The sequence below is a fragment of the Scardinius erythrophthalmus genome (genome assembly GCF_964197995.2).
Source record: "Scardinius erythrophthalmus genome assembly, chromosome: 17".
NCBI classification, from domain to species: domain Eukaryota; kingdom Metazoa; phylum Chordata; class Actinopteri; order Cypriniformes; family Leuciscidae; genus Scardinius; species Scardinius erythrophthalmus.
The window spans coordinates 10,734,590-10,754,496 of NC_138237.1; the positions used below are offsets into that span (position 1 = coordinate 10,734,590).

The following is a 19,907-nucleotide window of genomic DNA, read 5'->3' on the forward strand; positions in this document are numbered from 1 at the left end:
TACAATGTGAAACACAAAGTGTGCGGTATGTTTGAGCATGGGGTGTTTTGGGGTGCATGTGTGCTTGTTTTTGCCTGGATTTTGCTGGGAGATAATGAGGTAATGGCATTACAGGGTGTTTCCTAAAGTCCTAAAGCCTAAATCTATGATCGTCAGCATTTTCTCACCAGCTCTATCTAAGCCCTATCTTACTGGAGATCTCAATCCCACAATCCCCTCTGTTCTCTGCAGGCTCTCCGTTCTGGCAGTTTGTATTGGCCAGCAGCTTTGCCAGAGCAAACAAGCTCGTTCTGCGCTGGTGAAGCAGACGGGAGCACTCGGGGCTTACAATGCAAACATTCTTATCAGCTGTCTGAACGCTTTTGGGCCGGACGCTGCGTATGGACTGTCATAATAATCCAAGCAGACCCAGCCTCCTGCCAGAGTGTGTATGTACATATTCAGGTATTTTGTGGACATATTTGCCAAGTAAGACACTGATTAGCTGGTTCCCACAGATCCCACAATATCCAAACATTTTTGGAGCTTGCTTAGTTAAATAATAATAATTATTATTTTTATGAGGTTTTTTTAAGCTAAGAAATTTGCATGATGTTTTAATGGTACAAATATCTCTTATATGTTAACAGATCAAGGAAATATTAATTTCTCATGTCATGACCCCTTTATTAAATGAAGGAGGTTTTCGTTATATAAAACCTGGAAAATCAGGTATGACATAAATCATTAAGATTTTTTTATGCTTTTTTTTTGTCTCTCTCCAAAGCTGCGTTTATTTGATGGAAAATACAGTAAAACAATAATATTGTGAAACATTTTTTCAATTTACAATAACTGATTTCTATTTAAGTATTTAAAATGTAATTTAAATGAAAAATCAGAATTTTCAGCCTCATTACAACAGTCTTCAGTGTCACGTGATCCTTCAGAAATCATTTTAACGTGCTGATTTGGTGCTTAAGAAACTTTAAAAAAAATATATATATATATATATAATTTTTTCACAATTTTCTTAAGCAACAAATCAGCACGTTAAAATGATTTGTTTACTGTTCACAGTGTTTACTGGGCTAACAGATTATTATAGGATTATAAAAAGAATTACTTTGCAAGTGCTAACCAAATCATTACAGAAATATTATTTATGGCTTGAATAATAAAGTTTGCTGCTTTGCCTTGGAGATATTGCTCAGTTTCATATTTCACTGGTTAATGTTCAAAAGATACAGTTGGCATTTATTGATATTGAGATTCACCTTAATCTGTGTCTGTTGTCCGACAGCTGGAGATATTGAGCCCTGTTGATTCGATCAGGCTGTTAGCTCAAGGGATTCACACCAACACCACTGTACATTAACATTCAGTTCTGCCTTCAAGTGTCATGTTGACATTGATATATCATAAATTACAGATGTGATATCCGCATGCACAATGCATGCACGGCTGTCTTGCTGTTCATATCAGAGATATTTGTCTCTCATATTGATCTGACGTTGTATTTCAGGGCAGGGACGCGGTGGAAACTGTCTGATAGATTGATGTGTGCAGTGTCAGATTGTTGCTCGAAGCTCTACGAAGGAATTTGATCTCGGATATGCAAATGTTGGAGCGCAGTGCAGAAATGAAATGTTTTATGATTGTGTGAATAATGATCTCTGGAGCTGCGCACAGGGGTTTAGGACAGCTTGTACTTTATTCGTCTCTGCCGATGGCGAATGAACAACGATAACTGGGACTTGCAGTTCCACACACTAACTTTTGCAATCATGCGTGTTTCTCAGATTTTGATTAAGCAAGCATCACTATTTACACTTCAGGTATTCAAACTAAATATTCAACTTTTCCAAAGTGAGTTGAGCCTTAGCATTAGCTCTCTGGTTGTGTCTTGTGAATGCCATCTCAGGGGATCCATCAGTAACTGACACAACATGTGCTGTAACAGGTGTTTAGTGCGTTAGCATGTAGAACTCAGCTCTGGGTTTCCTGTAGAAAGTCCCGTCTGTTATACAGGGATTATATTCAGTCTTCCTGTCAGTGGGAAACGGGAGTCTCTTCCGATAACCTAAAACAGGATAACGCAAGCCAAGCTAGAGCAATGTTTTACGTGCTGATGCAAACAAATTCTGCATTAAAAAGTATACTACCTGTCAAATGTTTATGCTTTAATCCTTGAAATGTGTTTTTAGACAAAAATAAATTGTGCCGGCAAGTTACTGTAAAAAAGTAATTCATTAGCATTAGCTGCTAATTACATCTTCAACAGTGTAATTAGATTACTTTAATTACTCTCTTTAAAAGTATTGCATTACTTATTAGTTCTTAAATCTCATATCAACCTCAACCAGTTGAACAATACAAGGATAGATATGAAACTGCTTTTTTAATTCTTTCAAATAAATAATATAAAATTGGATCCATTATTCTTGAACTGACCAAAGTATTTAAAAGGAGGTTACATTAAAAACATACGTTTTAACATTAGATGTTAAATCCACTATTGTTTATATAGAACTGTTCTATAGTCTTTTTCAAGGGAAAAGTAATTAAATTACATTCATTAATTACTTACAGTAGTAATCCATTACACCCAACACTGGTGGCAGCTTATGATTTCTTTAAAAACTATTATTTTATTGAAAATATGAATGTTTTATTCAAACTAATTAAAATAATTATTTAAAAAATACATATAAATATATTTAAATTCTTAATTTCAAACAGTTTATTTTTGTCTACAAAACTCATTTAATTTTCATTTTATTGATTAATTCATTTCTATATGGATAAGTATGAAAGTTACGTTTTTTTTTTTGTCCCTACATATTATCCATACTTCCATGTGTTAAATCATAGTTTTGAAGATTAATTTTTAACTATTATTATAAAAAGTGGACAAAATGTCATAATAAAGAATCAAAACTGTGGCAGATTACGAATTCCTTAATAAACTATTTTATTTATTGTTTACTATTTTTATCTACATATTTTTAGAATTCATTAGTTGACACAAATTATTAAATATTAATTCATTTCTTTTTAAATGGATAGGTTGGATTGTGCAGGAAGGTTGGTCTCGACACATTTTCCATATGTTAATTCATGGTTTTACTATTATTTTAAAAAGGGGGAAATAGATATAATAAAGGAGTAGTAGTTGTGTCCAAACTTTTTAGTAGTGTATAGTCAAGCTGGCAGTGAAGCTAATGCTGACAAATTACCTCTGCGCTTTTCAAGTACTAAAAACTCATTCTCAACTTTATCTGTTATTCATTTGTGAATTGTTGGGCCGTGTTTTTGTATTGGTAGCACCAATTTTCCACCAGTTTCATGAGTCAAGATCCCCAATTATCTGATTCCCCATCAGCAACTAGTGTACCGTATAAATCTTTCCCACAGGTGTGTCAGACTTCAAATAACATTAACCCTTCAGGCAATGAAAAAAGGGCATATAGTGTTGAAGACAGTCACTGATATTAAAGTCGGGCCTGTGGCCGTCTGACAGACAGACCTGGGGGAAAGAGATCTTTTAGTAATTGAATACATCATGGTTAGAAGTGCCAAACGGAGTAAATGTATTATTTGGTCCAATTACCTTTTCTCCCTTAACTAATGTGATTTACTACAACACTTGCGGCTGTGATGATAAGTCATTCCTGTGAGCCACAGACCTCAATTGCAACCTTGCGTCCTGCTATTCCAACCAGTGCAAGTGTCATCTGTGTACCAGCCTGGAAATAAACCATGGTGTCTGACCAGGGGTGTCCTAACTCGGTCCTGGGGGGCCATTGTCCTGCAGTTTAACTCCAACTTGCCTAAACACACCGGCCTGGAAGTTTCTAGTATGCCTAGTAAGACCTTAGGCCTTTCTCAATCTGTGTTCTTGTCTGTACTTGTGTTCTTGTGAAACGTCATCAGTCGCTGCCTAAGTACAGTTCCAATTTAAAGTTCACATCAAGTACAGTTTAAATCCCCATATGTGTTCTTGCTCTACCCCTTTTATCGAGGATGCATCAGGAGGTGACTTGTGCAAACTTAAAACAGCCAGGTATCCCAGAATGCATCTGGGACCAACAAGCAACTAGGCACCAAATAGTAAGCGTCAATGGCGGAGGAGAAAACCTGCATAATTTAAAAACTACTGCTGTTATTATGTCACGAAATGTAGTTTTAAGAGTTTTTCAGTCGAGAATGCAGTTGTTTAAAGCTCAAATCTGTGGTTTTATTTATAAAGATAGAGTCTATATGAAAATTTGCTTCGCAGTTTTTGGAGTTGTGAGATCCAGGCGAAACAGAGATGCAATTTTTTTAACAGTGCTGATTTTCCCCTTTCTAATAATCCCACGCTGAGACTGCTTAAGGAAATGTCATGGTTTCTGTCTAGTTCTGCAGTTGATGGATGACCACTGCAATTTCAACAATCGCATCATGTCACTGCACCCGCTAAACATCCTTGTAACTGGATGTTTTTGTTGAAGGCCTCACAAGGGTCGTTGACAGGGGAAGTAGTTGAACCTTATCTGAACCAATCACAGCCGCCGCTCTGACATTATGACAAATCCCATTCAGTCCTATACAAATACTTTCTCTCGTTCTGTCTCTCTATCTCTGTCTAACCAACTTTGACGGTTCGAAATGCGAGTAAAATCTCTGCAGGACAACGCAAACCCTCAAAAAAGTGTTGACAGCTTTCACTAGGAGATGAGAATCATGACATCTGCTAATCTAATAAAGACTGCGCAGTCTCTCGGGGACTGGATGTATAAGACAGGTCTGTCTTCAACAACGACCATGGGAAATGCAGCAGACATGCCATTGTGTCTCGCCTCACAACACTGAAATATCATCTTACATTCTCAACTACTTGTCCTCTGGACATAATATTCACCTTTGAGCTATTAGGAGCCAGAAGATTTAACATCCTTGTGTAATAAACTGAGGTGAATAATGACATTGCTAGACCAGCATTATTGATAATCCAACTTCAGAGATTTGGGGAGGATCTATTATGTGGGCTGGAAATGCACAATTGTAGATGCATGCCTTGGAAAGTTATTTCTACTGGACCGTATTCATGATGTCCAATTGATATACAAAGATAGAGAATGCAGATATGCAGACCAAGGAAGTGTCTCCTACAAATAGAGACCTAGAACTAACACTTTGACGCTACTTTATAGTAAAGTGTTAGTTGTGTAGACTGCTAATGGTAGCCAATTATACCAAAGGTAATTTACATTTTACCAAGGTTAATTCTAACAATTAAGTCACTCTACCTTTTCTGATTTACATATGTGAATTACCTTTGTTATGACTGGACATGGGAAATGAGTAATAATGCCTGGCCAAGTTGCTGAATACTGGTGTTTATATCTAAATGTGACAGTCACAAGGTTGTGACATCAGAATTGTTAATGGGATAGTTCACCCAAAAATAAAAATTCTGCCATCATTTACTCTCCCTCATGTCGTTTAAAACCTGTAAGACTTTCGTTCATCTTCGGAACACAAATGAAGATTCACTCTCATGTGTTATGCTGCACGTTTGAGCTTCCTCAAGAACCAATGAGGTTCATTCTCATGTTAAGCAGCATGTTTGAACTTCTGCAAGAGCCAATGAGGTTCATTCTCATATTACGCAGCACGTTTGAGCTTCCTCAAGAACCGATGAGATTCATTCTCGTGTAACGCAGCACGTTTGAGCTTCCTCAAGAACCAATGAGGTTCATTCTCATGTTAAGCAGCACGTTTGAGCTTCCTCAAGAACCAATGAGGTTCATTCTCGTGTAACGCAGCACGTTTGAGCTTCTGCAAGAACCAATGAGATTCATTCTCATATAACGCAGCACGTTTGAGCTTCCTCAAGAACCGATGAGATTCATTCTCGTGTAACGCAGCACGTTTGAACTTCCTCAAGAACCAATGAGGTTCATTCTCATGTTAAGCAGCACGTTTGAGCTTCCTCAAGAACCGATGAGGTTCATTCTCGTGTAACGCAGCACGTTTGAGCTTCTGCAAGAACCAATGAGATTCATTCTCATATAACGCAGCACGTTTGAGCTTCCTCAAGAACCGATGAGATTAATTCTCGTGTAACGCAGCGTGTTTGAGCTTCTGCAAGAGCCGGTGAGGTTCATTCTCGTGTAACGCAGCACGTTTGAGCCTCTGCAAGAACCGGTGAGGTTACTTTGGACTAAATCGCTCAATTCATATGGATTAGTTTTACGATCTCTTTATGAACTTTTTGAAGCGTTTAAGTGGTAGTTGAGTTGTCTGTCAATGGAGGGACAGAAATCTCTCAGATTTCTTTAAAAATATCTTCATTTGTGTTTTGAAGATGAACGAAAGTCTTATGGTTTTGGAATGACATGAGGGTGAGTAATTAATCACAGAATTTTCATATTTGGGTGAACTATACCTTTAAGATGAGCCATTTGTGCATTTTAGTTTTCATAAATAGTCTGGCTGGATATTGGAGTATTTCAACATTGTGATCTAATACCTATTTCAAAATGGTAAGAAAATCCTATTTTCCATATATGGCCTCTTTAATCTACCACAGCTACAGCAGTGGAAGAGGAACCATCAGAGAGCACTGACACCCCAGAGTGCCACGTCAGCTCTTCAGATAGTCTTAAAGAATGGAACGCACAAAGATAAGGAGAGTGAGCAAAAAAGGCATCTGAAATCAGTCCAAGAATGAAGCACTTAACCGCAGAGCCAGAAAGACAACAGAGAGACGGGAAGAAATCTCCCTAAAGCTCTTTCTTATTCATGCAAGCAAATAATCATGCAGAGAACGCAATCAAAAATGCACCTCCTAAAATACACAGCTACTGTAACAGTTGGAAAACATGTCAAGCACGAGAACTTTGTAAAAATGCTAGGGTGTTGCTATGAGATATTCTAGTCTCTAGATATGACTTGGGATTCTCCTTTATTGTAAAACTATGCATGATCATACACATTTTGTGTTAAGTTGATTTTGAAAAAACACTAATAGTAAAAGCAGTAGTAGAGAGTGCAAAAAGAGCAAACATCACAAATAACCTGATTTATTCTCCTCCCCTTTTGGTTTTGTCCAATAAAAAAAGCTTTCTGAGCAATTGCACTTCCTGACAAACAGGTTCAGTTTCCATGCCACCCACCTGGGTTGTAGTTCAAGTCCATGACGGGACAGGAGCTCTATCTATCCAGCTTTTGTGATTCAACAAGGACACAAAGATCAGTCCTGCTCTTCTCATCTGTGCATTTCTCAAGGTTTCTCTCCTCTCATCCTGTTTTTATCTCCCTCCAACATGATATTCCCTGCGCCTGATCTGATTTGAGCTGACCATCACTGCTCAACAGGTTCTCTTCCTTTCTACGGCTGCGCGCAGAGACGGGGCAGTTCCCGAACGCAGTGTCTTGGCTATAGGATGGTTTTCAATGATGCACTGTGATGATCTGGAAGGCGAGCAGCAGAGCCTGGCTCATAAATCACGACCGCTAAGGCTCTTGGGGGTCTCGGCCTGGCCTGTAAATTTGATGATCGAAAAGCAGGCACTCGGCCAAACAGCTCGGCCCCTTACAGTGGCTCTATAAATACAGACAGAGCTGCTACCTCACGCTACGGTGAGGAAACTGATTCCTTGAGCTCTCTTTTCCAGTTGCACTTTGATCTGTAAAAATCTCATAATCCACTAAATTTCACTTTAATCTCCCTGAAAGGAATAATGTGGATGATTTAATTTCTTCTGTGAAACACAGCTCCAAAAATGACAGAAAAGCACTGTAAAAGTATATGTTTTGTTTGCAATTATTATTTGGTGTGACATCTTCATATATAATATTTGGAAGCAGAGGCCAAGATTTTAGAGAATAACGATTTATAAGTAAATAAATCAATATTTACCACATATAGCCTATATTTATAAACAAATAAAAATGTATCATGTATTCATCATTAATTAATAAATAATTAATCAATTAATTAATTAAATGAATAATTAAATTAAAATAATATTTAACATGTATGTATTTATTGATAAATAAAAAGATATTTACCAAGTATAGGTTAATAAATAAAGATTTGTGATAAAATTATTAATAATAAAAAAATAACATGCATGTATTAATACATCAATAAATGATACAATAAACTTATGCATGTATTTAGTGATAAATAAATAAGTGATAAATAAATATTTGACATGTTAATAGGCTATTTATGAATTAATATAAATAAATATAAAATAAACAAATAGTTTGACCTTTTTTAGCATCTGTAACCATTCATTTATACGTAAAAAAACTTTCTTTTTTTTTTCTTTACTAAAGTTACATGTTTGTGGAATGTTTGTGGACTATTCCTTTACGTAAACGTTACCCAAATAGCTTTAGCATCCACTGACCTGGCAGTCAATGACAGTCTATGACAGCTTTAGGCTGCTGACTCTGTGTGAAAAGCGCCCTGTGTGCAACCGCCATGTGTATTCCTGTTATATCTGCTATGCTGGATATGTCTGGAGTGCAAAACCAGTCTAGAATGTTCCCTAGAGTGTCAACACAGTGTTCACTTACACATGAACGATAGATGTTGAAAACACGTTGAATGTAAAGGCTTAACCTGATCTGTGTTGATGGAGTGTGCGTGTCTGTGAGAGGGAGAACGAGTATACAGTAGAGGGTTAGAAGTTTGCTGTGACAGCTAAACATCCTCTCTGATACCAGGTTATGTAATAGTCTGTGTTTCCCGTTTTGTCTCTTGCATCTGTATGCCAGCTCAGACACACACAAACACACAGTGGTAATTCACTCTCCCTGAATATACACACTTCTTGACCTTTTGCCAAAAGTGAAATTCACTCATCAATTTTAGCTCTTGAGAGCTACTAAAGTCTCTTTCTGCGAGCCTGGTCTACATCTCTCAGATATAGCTAGAGCTTCAGTGTCATGCAGTGACGCCCGAGCCCTGTTTAACAGTGATGCCAGAACCCTCCATCTGTGGACAGATGCCAGAAATGTGCGACGTAATTGTGACTAAGAAACACAAACACACATATTTCATTCTGTAGAAAGATTAATAAAGAGATTTGGAAGCCAAATCCAGACATCAGACTGTTCTACAATGAGAAATTCATGGTTTTGTATTTATATACGTGATACAATGTAACCAACACAAAAGAGCTAAGAAAACCAATGTTTTGAAGTGAATTATACTATATTTGATTGTATTTACCATTATGATACATGCAAAATAAATCTAAAGACAGTTTTAAGCTGTTATTGTGACTTCAGCAGACTATTGTGAACTAAAACTAAGACCATAAAAATAGAAATAAAATATACAAAACTTAAGTTTATTTTAGTTCAGTAACATTTATCATTTTTGTTTAGTTTAAATAACTAAAACTAAATCAACTAAATCTAAAAATTAAAAACTATAGACAGCTAGCAGGAAATGTCACAATTTAATTCTACCCAATACAATAACAATTCATTTTTTTAGCACATTTTATTGAAAATCATGCCGTTTATTTTTATGCCGACAGAAATCTTTAGTTCACTCCTATGGAATTAGCACAGTAACGAAGGGGTGGAGCTTGACGAAGGGGGAATTTGCATAAACATTTTAACGAAAAAGTTAAAGATTATTTAATGAGGAAACACTACAGACATTAAATCTTAATAGTAGTAGATTGACCTACTTATATTTGTCTATTCATGGCCACACGTCTGTAGCTATCTTAAAATTTTAAGGAAGCCAATAGAAAATGGTGGGAAAGAACTAGACCTCGAGAAAGAAATTACAAACTCATTTTCCTTTTCTCTGTCTTTTCAATCATGCTGAGCACACAAGACATATCCCACACCAAGAGCACTCTGGATATCTGCCGTTCCCTTGTGTTATTGCTGCCGGCTGTTTTCAATCTCTGGTGGCATCCATTATTTCCTTTGACGAAGAGCCCAGTCACAACTTTAGCTATATTAGATAAAGGCCTGAAGAATCAACCAGTTTCCCTTTATAACCCCCAGTATCTTAGATTCAACAAGTTGCTTTGTGATTTTAGAGTGAAAATGCCTTAATCTAACTCAGCATGGATAATTTATTTATAATTTAAAGGGGACCGATTATGCCCCTTTTTACAATATGTAATATAAGTCTCAGGTGTCCGCAGAATGTGTCTGTGAAGTTACAGCTCAAAATACCCCACTCATTTATTATACCATTTTGTAAATGCCCATTTTTGAGTGAAAGGAAAACATTTTTTTGATAGGCCTAAAATGTAGGCCTATCTGTTTTCGTGCATGTATCTTTAAATGCAAATGAGCTGCTGCTCCCGGTACAGCCTGTACAGCTCATGCCTCAGATTCTCTGCCAAAAACTAACAAAACATCTGTTTTGTTTTGATTATCATTTCTATCGTGGTCACTTGCTTGTGACATTGCAGTTCTTCATCATCATGAAAGTTTATTATCTGCATGTGTTTTAAAGCCATATCAGTTTAAACGTCTGTTATATGGTTTTCCGAGCGCACACATCCGAAACACGCGCACAGAAAGCTGTCTAAACTAAGTTCTCTTTCAAGTCTTATAGCGCTTAAACAGTCAAATACACACAAGGTTATGTCAAAACACACCAAGTTCACATAAACACAGTCGGTTATGTCTGTGAACATAAACAGCGAGTAAAAAAATCGCATGTGTATATTAGAAAAGCAGGGTAATATACGGTACATACTGCTATATATGTTGTTAATATGAACCAAACAGGGAAAGAAAAAAGAAATGCTGGTGTTAAATGCTGTGGCGAGGAGATAAACATGGCGGACTGTGTATAGCTCACTCAGGGGAGGAGCTAAGCTAATAGGACAGAGTCCGTCAGCAGTTGTGGGCGGAGCCTATGTAATGCGACTTCATATTGTATGAAAACTGCTAACGTCTTATTCTGAGACACTGCTTATGATTTATGGGGATTACAAAATGTGGGTGGGTGGATTTTTACTATTATTACCATTTTGCACACACACTGCTAACACATTTGTTTAAACACCATGTAAAAGTGAATGTTGCATAATAAGTCACATTATTTTATAATAATCATTTGTATCAGAACACAATCACCAAGAGGGATGTGTATTCATGAATATTCATCAGTACATCATTCTAATTGGCTGATGGCACTGCCTTTGCGAGGACTGCTATTAAAAACATTCATGTCATCTCTAGAGTATACTTTGTGTATCAGTAGCAAAGCGAATGTTTACACCCTTCCTCTGATGTACAAAAGAAGCTCTGTGCCGAGGTGTTCAAAAGATATAACTTTCAAAATAGGACATAAACACAATATTCCTAAGGTCAAGTCCAGCCCATGCACACAGGGCGGTTCTGACATCTGGAAATCATAAAACACTCAGTAAAAATGTCTGACATGTAGATGTGAGGAAAAATAAAGCTCATTTCGCCACTTCCTCTGCCAAGACGAGTCCTGTGAACTTAAATACACATCAGAGGGGTATTTATGGCGTGCGAGAGCTCGTGATGACAGAAAGCGTTTGAGTTTCCCTTCTGCTCAGGATAAAAACCTGCCTGCGTAGGTTCTCCTCACCCCAGAAGACCTTCCTCGACCTAAATCCTAAGATGAGTAATAAAGGGGTTCATTCAGGTTTGCAAAAATGAAATTCAAACAATTTTTTTTTTTTTTTTTTTTTGCATTTTCAACAGACTATTATGGCAATTCTTAACTATTTTACAATTTGGCAAATTGGTGGCAAATTAGTATGATCTCATTTGCATACATTTGTATTAGAAAACATGCAAACAAGGTTTAGAGGTGGACCTTTTTTTAAACTTTCATATGTCAAATCGTACAAATTCATACATCGTATGAAGTTACACTTCCTCATGAGATCGGGTTGGTATTTTCAAAGTACCTAAATAGTGGCAGCCTTTTTTTTTATTGTGAGAATTTTATTATTTGTTTGTTTATACTGTACTTCAGTCAAGCTACTCGTTTAAAAAAGTTGATATCTATACTACAAGCTAACTATACCGAAATAGCTTATCTTTTTAAATGTATGTATCATTAAATCAGTGCCACATATATTTTAATGAATGAACAGTCACAATTAGGGTGACATCAAACTTCAGCTGAGAAAATTTACAAAATTTACAAAACTAGAATACTGTATGCATAATGTATATTACAGTAAAGTTATCTGCAATACAAAAGGCAATTTACAAGTATCCAAATGAACCAGTTCATTAGAACGAATCAGATTTTCCAAAGAAAAAGAATCGTTAAGGTTGAGCAAATTAACTAGAATGAATCAGAGTTTCCAATGCTCATATGAGGAAAAAGAACCATTTATGAAGAATTGATTCATAAAATGAATCAGACTTTTTTAATACTAAATATGAGAAAAAGAACTGGTAAAATCGAAACAATTCACTAAACTGAAAAAAAAAAAAAAAACATTTATGGATGAATCGATTCACTAGAATGAATCAGACTTTCAAATGTTATATATAAGGTACCTAAATTATTTATCTGTATCTGTAAGTTATTTTTAAATATATGACTATCTAATTGTATATCATTTTAGCCTTTAATCAGTCACATTTATATAAATGAATCTGAATAAGGTGACAACATCAAACTTGTAACTTGTACAGATCATTTTAGTAAAAAAACTAAAATACTGTATAAGTTATGACTCAAAGACAGTGATTAACTAAATATTAAACAAACAAAAAAAATAGGTTAATATATTTATTTAATCTGTTCATTTGCAAAAAATCTTCCAAAAAGAACTGACATAATGTATTATTTTTGTTCTTTTATAACATTGGATGTTCTCAGGGAGACTTTCCAGGAAAATATTCAAAACTCAAGCACATTTTCTAAACCTGAGAGCATACCAGTAAATTTCCAGAATCAGAAAACAGGTCTCAGATCAGAACAAGAGCTACTCATACCCACACAGAGCACGCTGAGAAAGAGGACTAACTGTGATAGAAATCCCTCCGTTTGTCGCTGAGCTACACTGTTCTCAATCAGGTCCGAGATTGTGCTATCAGCACCCCTGCAGACACTTTTGACTTGAGAAATATCAGTTCTCACACAAGACCAGAGGGTTATGAAAGACCAGGACTAAGAGAGGAGAGAGACGGGCGATTAATCAGACTTGAATGAAGTGAACGATGAAACAAATTGCGTACAAACTCTTCCTTCGGTCCCCCAGGCTACGGCGTGAGAAATGAGGGGACGAGGAAACACGCCGTGTGACAACATGATTCAATGAATGACCGCCATCAATCAAACACTTCAGAGGATGAAGGAACAGCGGGGATAACAGACTGAACGCAAGAAGGAAAACAGCAGGAGAGCTCAGAGAAATACACAAACACACACACACAGTCAGACGTTGGCCCTCACAGCTGGACACGTAACAGTTTTTTTTATAATCAGTTTCTTAATTAGGGTGAATCCATTGATGGAAGTTTCAGCTTCAATGCACCAGGTTCTGAATGGAATAAAACCGGCTTTATCAAACGCACAGTTGTGTTTGAACTGGAATATACAGTAAGCACATACTGTCTAGTGTGTGAATCTGAAAACTGGTGTAGGATTTACTTTGAAGGAATTTTCTCTCAGGAATTGCTAGTAAATTTCACAAATAATTACAAAGAAACGGCAAATAACATTGAATTGAAAGCGAAGTTTTTAAGAAGAAAGACCGAAAAAACAGGTTTCGTGTAAAGCATCCAACATTCTGGTTTATTTACAACAAAAATATTTATTTACAGTGATACAATATGCAACAATTAAACAATATCACGTTTAAAACACAAGATACCTTGAAAAAGTTACCATTAACAATCTCATTCATCTCAACAGCAACTGACAAATTCCCCTGATATAGTTATGTTCCGTTTCTTATAATGTACATTAGTTTAAATTTCGTAGAAAAGCAATGTTTTAAGCTGGATGATAATGGTGATGGTACTAATGGGATATTTTAATTTCAAACACAATACCACTATAGGACACTGACAGATTTATTTGGAGAGACCAAAAGAGACATGATGGATGACAGATGATAGATTGTGGCGTTCAATTACTTTATCAAAGCAGATTCAATGTATAAAGTGAAAAGGATGAATTTTATAAGCACCTTCACCTACAAATCATAGCAGACTGCCATATACTGGGGCTGAAGATTGATCGTAATAAAGTCGGTTGACAAAACCACGAGAGACTAAACGAATCCCTCTTTATGAAAAATGGAACAAACTCAAATTCAAACTCACTGAATATCTTGACATGTTTGTTGAGAGTTAATGAGAAAAGTAGCATTATCTAATTTGTAAAGGACTTGAAATTGGATCTTTTCAATTAACTTGGGGATATACTTTTAGGATATTTCTATGATGCATTTGCATCTTTTTTCCTCCAAGCTTGACAGCTCCAGTTCCTATTTATTTGCATTTCATGGAAAACCGTGACCTGTGTAATTCGTTAAATGATCTTTTTGTGCTCCATGGAAGAAAGAAAAACATGAATGATGACAGAAATTTCATTTTTGGTTGTATAACGTAATTTAATGAAATGCAAATATAACTCACAGTATAGCCAATATATCTACTTACTCATACAAACATGCCAGGTTATAACTCATTTCAGCCAGAGCTTTATTTATATAAGACAGAAGCACAGATAAATATGAACCATGCTGACATGAAGAGCCCATAAATAAAGCTTGAAGAACAGGGGGAACCCATCAAATTAGACAGGACAAACAAAAGGGTCAATGCCTGCCAACAGACAAGAACGTGACATTAAAGAAACACTGATCTGAACAGACACCAGTGATGTTCTTTCACTAATAATAGTAAACGCTAAACAAGAACCTAGAACAAGACCTACCTGCATTACAGGAATACTTTTAAGACTAGCAACAGTGGTGCATGAGAGGGAACTGATACGTATTCTGTGCTAAACCGTAATTTATAATGCTTCGATTGAGCAAATTGCCAAGAGCCAAAAGGGTTCAGGAGCAGAGTGAAAGAAATCGAACTACAAAGTGCACAGTGATTCATTTTGTACGGTGCTTCTGTGAGATTAAATAAAACACAGAGCTTTTAGTTCCAAGATAAAACCAGGTATATCATTTACACACACAAGCACAAGACATTCTGTGAAGATCAAATATCAATGTAACACTGTACTATGATAGCAGAAGTTCTTTTATTTTGTGTCCCAGAGCATTATCTCTCAGGTGTAGTCTGGAGTCCTGCTTTCAGAATGCACACAGTGAAGGAAGCCGGGCTCGACAGGCTAATGTGGAGAGTCATCAGTTTTCTCTTGAAAAATCCACAGCTATAAAATGTCTAATTACTAAGAGTGATCTGGGAAGGCTGTATCTTCTATGAGGTCACTGTCTCTGGGGTGCTTCTGACATCACTGTCACTGGAAAGATAATTAACTCAATCTCATCATCTACTTGGGGACTGATAAACGCTGCACTGCTGAATACTCATACATAATCTCTCTCTTCAAAATTAGATTACCCTCTATACAGGAAAACCTAACTTAAAAGATGAAAATTTTGGTTTCTCCATACAACAGAACAGAAATGGAAAAGAGCAAGACAAAAACCCAAACAAACATACTAAAACAGAAACATGTTTAAACATGTTTAAACAAAACATGATGAGCCTAAACAAACCTTCTAAAACAAAACATTAGAACAAAACAAATTCTAAACAAAACATAACGAACCTAAACAAGCATAACAAAACAAATCTAAACAAAAAAAAAAACTAAAACCTCCTAAAACAAAACAATAGAACAAAACAATTCTAAACAAAACATAATGAACCTAAACAAACATATTAAACAAAACATAATGAACCTAAACAAACCTTCTAAAACAAAACAAATTCTAAACAAAACATAACGAACCTAAACAAGCATACTTAAACGAAACAAAACAAACCTAAACAAAACCAAATAAATCTAAACAAACCTCCTAAAACAAAACAAACCTAAACAAAACAAAATAAATCTAAAAACACATTCTAAAACAAAACTAGATACAAATCAACAACAAAAAAAAGTTTGTCAAAACAAACTTTGATGTTGGCTTGAGAAAGCCTGGTATTCAACAGAAAGTTTGAGGTAGTTTTAATAGTTTAAAGTTTGTGTTGGTTCTAATGCCATTGAATTTTAAATTTGAATTTTTGACAGTTGGACTTTGAAGAGTCTTAGTTCATTTGAACATTCCGTTATAAGCCTACGGGATTTTTGGCCTACAATATAGTAGACCAAAGTTAAATAGAATAGAATAGCATAAATGAAACCTAACCGAACAGAATGGAACAGAATGGAATGAAATGGATCAGAACAACCTCACATTTCAAACCACAGAAAAGGACGGAATAGCATAGAAAAAAAAACTAAACACAGCAACATTAAACAAAGCACACATAAAAATAAAATAAAAATGTGAATAGATGAAAACTAATGTCGTAAAATAATATAGGCCTAGCCTTTCCAGATGCTAGTCTTGCTACATAGTCATTGAAAACTGGTCGAGCCATGATTGTGCCAGACTTTTATGCAGGTTTGTTCATTTCCATCTTCTCTGATCAGACTGAGAAAAACTCAGAACTTCACTGCATATGAGGACAAACTTACAGCATCAATTTTTAAGCTGATAGAATTCACAGGTATTGTAATGATGGATGTGTCTCATTTTCAGGAGTTTGAGTCATTTTATTATGACCTTTTGGGTGGAGAATGAAAAACGAGGTGTGACTCACTCAGTGATTGAAGATTCAATATACTGTAGGCTGCAACGTAAAGCTATTTTTCAGATAAAACCACTGCAGTGCAAATGAGGACGGAGGCGGTGTCGTTCCATTAACTGGGTTTCGGACTTATGCTGTTGCCATGGTTTCCTGTCCTGTTAGGTTAATTAACACAGTGCAGTATTCCATGCTTTTTAAAATGTACAGGCACGTGTCACTGGACAATCTAAATTTAGCCTGGCAAACCATTTAATGTACATCACATAAACATGCGCACACAAAAACACAAATATTGGTAGGGAGTCAATCAGGAATTTTATTCCAATTTCAGGCAAGAAAGTCTCTCACGCAGTGGCCGATAAATGCAGATTGCTTTTTTGCAACAAGCCAGATTGGTTTTATTACCTTGGTTCCCAGAGAAATAACTATAAAATTTGTCCAACAACAGCCTGTGTCAATCACTGTAATCATTCCTAGGACCCATGAGAAAACCTGCTGTAAAGTCTTGACAAGCTTTCAAACGAAATGTCAGGACGAACAAAGGAATAACCATAGAAGATAAAGAGTAAACAAAACCACAATTCAGATTCTTGCAGAATATATGAGATGTAGCAGGTCATGAAGAACACAGTCGTATTGATTCCTTCAGGCCATCAAAAATTTCCCCACAGTTCATTATAGATATGCATAATTATTGATTTGACAAGATAATTAGATGGAATTGAATGGAGAGTAATGAGTGTATGACAAGCAAAATAACGGCTCAATGAATATTTAAAAGCCAGCATAATGTCTGCAGTGATATATCATCTGTGACAATGTTGCTGTAAATGGCTTTGCGACCACTTGGGGGCATCAGCGTCATCTTTTTCAAGACAACAGCCCTCAAATCAGAAAATAAAAAGGTCTAAAACTATTTTAGGACAGACTTAATGATAATGCAGCTGTCAGATGTAGTTTTATAGCCTGCAAGAATGTTCAAGAACTTTTGTGAGAGAAAACCCCTGGATTGCTTCGAAGTTCGAACAGCAGTAAACTGCAAACTCTTCATTATTCACTGACTCACACTGTTCAAAAGATCTGCAAGAGCTTATTAGCATGAGAGAATGAAAACACACACACACATGCACACACACACGCACACTCTCTCTCTCTCTCTCTCTTCTATATTAGTCTTATGACTTCACAATATGAGAAACACAAATTTGGCTAGGTAGTAAAATCAGTCAATCATATTGTTTACCATCATTGTGCACAAAAACAGTAGTTATTAACCAAAGAGAATCAAATATTTCTTAGAACTGCATAATAAAAATAAATAAATAATACACCAGATCGTGTATTGACAATGCAAGAGTATAAACCAGATCGTGTATTGACAATGCAAGAGTATAAAATAAAAAAAATAAAAAAATCACTGCAAAAATGATAGACTCTTAATCATAGACTCTTAAGCATTTGCATATTTACATCGAAACAGCGAGCGACTATTTTTCTCTTTTTGGCCGGCAAACGCCTCCGACAGTGTTTTTGCAAACGGAAAGACAAAATTACTTTCTATGTTAATCTATGTTGCATTAAGCTCAAGTTGTATTGAACTTGATTCCAAACCTGGAATATTGTAGTAAATTTAAACAGAACAAAAGTGTATAATAGGGCCTTAAAAAACAAAGCATGAAGTTCCACCGCTAACCATAACACTCAATGTGGTGTAAGCAGATCGTACAAAAATGTAAAAAATTCAAACAAATTCACTATCAATTCGGCAAAACATAAAATAGCTACAGACTGCCATGAGAGTGGTGTATTTAACTTATCTGTACATAAAAAAAAAAAAAAAAAAATGAAATACCTACCATCCAATCAGTTAAAACCAACCTGTAATTAAAATCTAATCTGATTTAACGCCCTTTTGTGTGTGTATACACCCTCCAAATATCCCGACATAAAAAAAGAATGTTTGCCTAGAGGGGAAACCACATGCACGATTCTGATCCACATCCTCTGCACATGTTTCAGCACGAGGCCCACATGCAAAACCATCACAGCAAACCAAAACATCTAAGTCATGGTGCACTCGCTCCATCTGGAGAGGCAGATAATGATGCCATCCATATGAATAGGACACTCCGACTGAACAACTACTCAAACAGCCTCGCAGCAAACAACAATCCTTTCAGAACATGCTGGAGGGGATCTCATTTATATGTGCCTCTGTCGGCTCCAATAACAGCTTCATGCTTTTGTGTTGGATGGAGGAGCTTAATTTCATGCATTAACTGCGGTATTATTCTCAGGTTTTCAAAAGATGATTTATAATTTTGCAAGGAATCTTTTTATTTTTGAACACAAGTAAAAACTTGAGCAAGTAGAGTTTTCATTTCCTCAACTGTTTGGTTTCAAAGCACAGGCCTTTAACCACCACATCATCTGCAATATTTACAAAACAGAATGATCATACGATGCGTTTCCCAGAACGGTAAGTCGCACCGGTAAAAGTCTAGAAAAACTAAACAGTCACGCCACATATCAAACCTACACAACCTCCCCACAGGGTTCAACCCACATAGAAGTCAGTCTGGCTCTCATGTAAGATTCCTACAAAACAACCATGACCCTGTATCATCTGCTGAGAACAACATACAGACTACAATATCATTTGATCAATTATAAAGCTAAATTCAAGCTCAAGAAGAAAAAATATGATATTTATGTTTTCAGATTTATTTGATCTATTATTGAAATGTCAATTGGTCAAACAAGTAAAATACATATGGTCATTGTTTGGCAAAGTGAGGTCCAATTATAGGTCATTTTTAATTGACTTTAAAGGAAACATATTTGGATTGTTGGAACCGTAATCAACACAATAATTATATATTATATATGCACAGTACTGTGCAAATGTCTCATTCGTATTTTTACTGGTTTTAAGCCAGTTATTTATATCTTTTGCTGTAGTGTGTCAGTAGGAAGTATCAGTTTACATTTCACAATTACAATAATTGTAATAATCCAGTGAGATTTCTGTATGCACAAGGATTCTGATAACAGCCGGTGCTCCACACGGAGATCTGATCTCACCATCATCAAATCCATCTGGGATTACATGA

At 36.0% G+C, this 19,907-nt stretch overlaps 1 protein-coding gene across 3 annotated transcripts in view; it reads right to left on the bottom strand.

The window, feature by feature from the left end:
- arhgap24 (Rho GTPase activating protein 24) overlaps positions 1-19,907 on the bottom strand; it is a 117,099-nt gene that overhangs the window by 35,476 nt on the left and 61,716 nt on the right. Inside the window, exon 1 of one of the 3 annotated variants that reach the window (XM_081390741.1) lies at positions 1,257-1,330. The exons of the other annotated variants lie outside the window; for them this stretch is intronic. The gene's annotated coding sequence lies outside the window, so the exon portion shown is untranslated. Of the gene's footprint in view, positions 1-1,256; positions 1,331-19,907 lie in introns of those variants that run through there. 3 annotated transcript variants of the gene reach the window in all.